Source organism: Mustela lutreola, chromosome 10 (assembly GCF_030435805.1).
Source record: "Mustela lutreola isolate mMusLut2 chromosome 10, mMusLut2.pri, whole genome shotgun sequence".
In the NCBI taxonomy this organism is placed as follows: Eukaryota; Metazoa; Chordata; class Mammalia; order Carnivora; family Mustelidae; genus Mustela; species Mustela lutreola.
Genome location: NC_081299.1, coordinates 92869848 through 92872881, shown reverse-complemented (window position 1 = coordinate 92872881; position 3034 = coordinate 92869848). Strand labels below are relative to the sequence as shown.

Below are 3034 nucleotides of genomic sequence, written 5' to 3'. Positions count from 1 at the left end.
GAGAAGGAAGTGTAGTGGCCTCTAGCATTTCTTGATTATGTGGAGACTTGATGGTGCCAACTCCAAACATGATCTCAGTGGGAGGGGTTGTTCCAATGGGCTCTTGTTCTTATGATGTTCAGGGGTACTCTGTTCTTTCTGCAAAGGAGGGCACGGTCTACAGATCCACAAAGGAAGATTAGTAAGATCATTTATGTGACCTAAACAAAGAAAAACATTTTCCTAAAAACATGCTGGGCTAATCAGAGAGCTGAGGTAGCTTCAAACAGACTTGTTGGCCTCCGTGGGTAAGATGAAATCTGATACTTCATTCCTCAAAGGGCAGTAGTCTGCAGATATCAAACAAAATAAATTTGTTCTGTTACAGATCAAGGGTCTTAATTCAACAGGTAAGGAGTGTGTTGTCAGAAAGCAACTAAACCGGGGCACCTGGGTGGCTCAGTGGGTTAAAGCCTCTGCCTTCAGCTCAGGTCATGATCCCACATGGGGCTTTCTGGTCAGCAGGGAGCCTGCTTTCCCTTCTCTCTCTCTGCCTGCCTCTCTGCCTACTTGTGATCTCTGTCTGTCAAATAAATAAATAAAATCTTAAAAAAAAAAAAGAAAGAAAGCAATTCAATCCTTCAGACCAACTGGAGTGGTGTGATACTGTCTTCCTCAGCGCATCTTCTTAAATTTCTGTGTTCTACCTATATGCTATAATCCCTGACCCGAATCTTTGGTTCTGTGTGCAAAATAGTTGTTCCAATCAATGTATGTGTATGTGGTGGTGTGGAAGCAGATTGCTATACCAGTATTTTGTCTAGTGGTTCATTTTAAGTTTAACATAAAATGTACATGTTCCATAGTCAGATAATCATCTTTAATGTCATGTTGGACCATATTAAACAGTATTCATTTGGGGCACCTGGGTGGCTCAGTCAGTTAAGCATCCAACTCTTGATTTCAGCTCAAGTCATGATCTCAGGGTCCTGAGATTGAGCCTTATCCTGAGAGGAGGATTTTCTTGGGATTCTCTGTCTCTCTCTCCTTCTGCCTCTTCCCCCACTCTTGATTTCTCTCTAAAATAAATAAGTCCTTTAAAATTATTTATTTAAACTTCTTATGGAACTGTATGAATTAGTTATTTAGTATCTAGTACTCACATTTAAGTCACTACTCCATGCATTTATTTACATTTATATAGGCTAGTTTTTTTTAACTTTTGCCATTTTGATTTACAATTGAGAGAAATTCTGAGAACTGACTCAATTTTAAAGAATTATTTTTTCATTCCAAATCATCTGATGAAATATAATACCTGTAATTTGGTTACAAGTTCTGAGAATTGGCACCAATATGTCTTGTTCAAAGTAAACTGCTTAAGTAATTGCAAATAGTCAGTTTTTTCATGTATTTGTTTACTGTAATTTGAATTGATCATTTTCCCAGTTGGTAACAGTGGTAATTAAACCAAAATGTAATTCACTTTGTAGGTGTCCATGAGAGATGTTATATGAATGTATTGAATATACATCCATTCTTTAAAGATATTGTTATATACACAAGATATTGTTCTTTAGGATTTTCAATGAATAAGAAATCTAACTATATTTATAATACAAATAAATATAATAATGGTCAATAGGTGAGTTTGTATAAGTAAATCTAAAGACATATTTTAATGGTTTCTAAACATTTTTCATTAAAAGTAACCATGTAGTTCTTAAATACATTTTTAAGCCTGATTGACAATTATTAAATTATGTTTTTGTGATTGCACCTTGTAAACCTTTGTGGGGCTTTTTATGAGAAATTCAGTTATCCAATAGAATAGCTTCAATTAGCAATAATCACGCCTCGGATAAACCTCATTGGCTACGATACTGCCACTGCGCAAAGCTCAATAGAATAGCTTCAAAACTGTGAGATTATCTGTTTTTAGAACTGATTATCAGTTGTATAATAAATACTACTGGGGAAGGAATGCAATTTAGACTGAAAACAGAAATACTAATTCTCCCCATACTTATAATCTTCTACTCAAAGGTCATTGAATTGGTACACATGTTAGAAGACAGGTACAGATATAGGTAGATAGCCAGAACTTGAAAGGAACTGAAAATGTTGGTGAATAGCAGTAAAATCAATGACTCAACACACAAAGCCAACTCAATGAATAGTTTCAATTGTGTAACAAATGACCACATTTAAAATTCTCGTGAATGCATGGATATTATTTGGGGAAAAAAAATCTATATACCACTTAGGGATCTCTTGTTTTCTTGGACTATGTGTGTGTGTTTTCTAAATACTTTTATTTTTTATTTTTTAATTTTTAATTTTTTTATGATTTTTAAAATTTACTTGACACACACATACACACAGAGGTCACAAGTAGTCAGAGAGGCAGGCAGAGAGAGTGGAGGAAGCAGGCTCTCCGCTCAGCAGGGAGCCAGATGTGGAGCTCGATCCCAGGACTCTGAGACCACGACCTGACCTGAAGGCAGAGCCTTTAACCCATTGAGCCACCCAGGTGCCCCTACTTTTATTTTTTAAAACAAATTATAAGACTGACTAAGTCCATATTTGATTAAGTTATTCTACTACTCTCATTTCAGTGTGTATTTAAGTTATAACACACATTAAGGTAATTATAGATTATAACAATATCTGCTATTATATGGTCATAAAGTTTTGTCTGTTTCATTATTTTTTAAATTTTATTTAAGAGTGAGAGAATGAGAGAGAGAGCATGACAGGAGGGAGGGTTAGAGGGAGAAGCAGACTCCCTGCTGAGCGGGGAGCCCAATGTGGGGCTATCCTGGGACTCCAGGATCATGACCTGAGCCAAAGGCAGTCAGTCACTTAACCAACTGAGCCACCCAGGTGCCCCATCTCATTACATTTATATTATAATTTATGAAAATATAAGGCAAATATTCTGTAATATTTATCATGTAAGTGAATTTGGTTCTTCATCTTAAAGGCTTTCAGTTGTAAGTTGGCAGTCATTTATCAATTTTATTTCAGTGACAACAGCCTTTCCACTCCTAAG

The 3034-nt window shown here is 35.9% G+C and overlaps 1 pseudogene; it reads right to left on the bottom strand.

Annotated features, from left to right (window-relative positions):
• Positions 1-1729: 1729 nt before the first annotated feature.
• On the bottom strand, positions 1730-1880 carry LOC131810603 (U4 spliceosomal RNA; annotated as a pseudogene).
• Positions 1881-3034: the final 1154 nt, after the last annotated feature.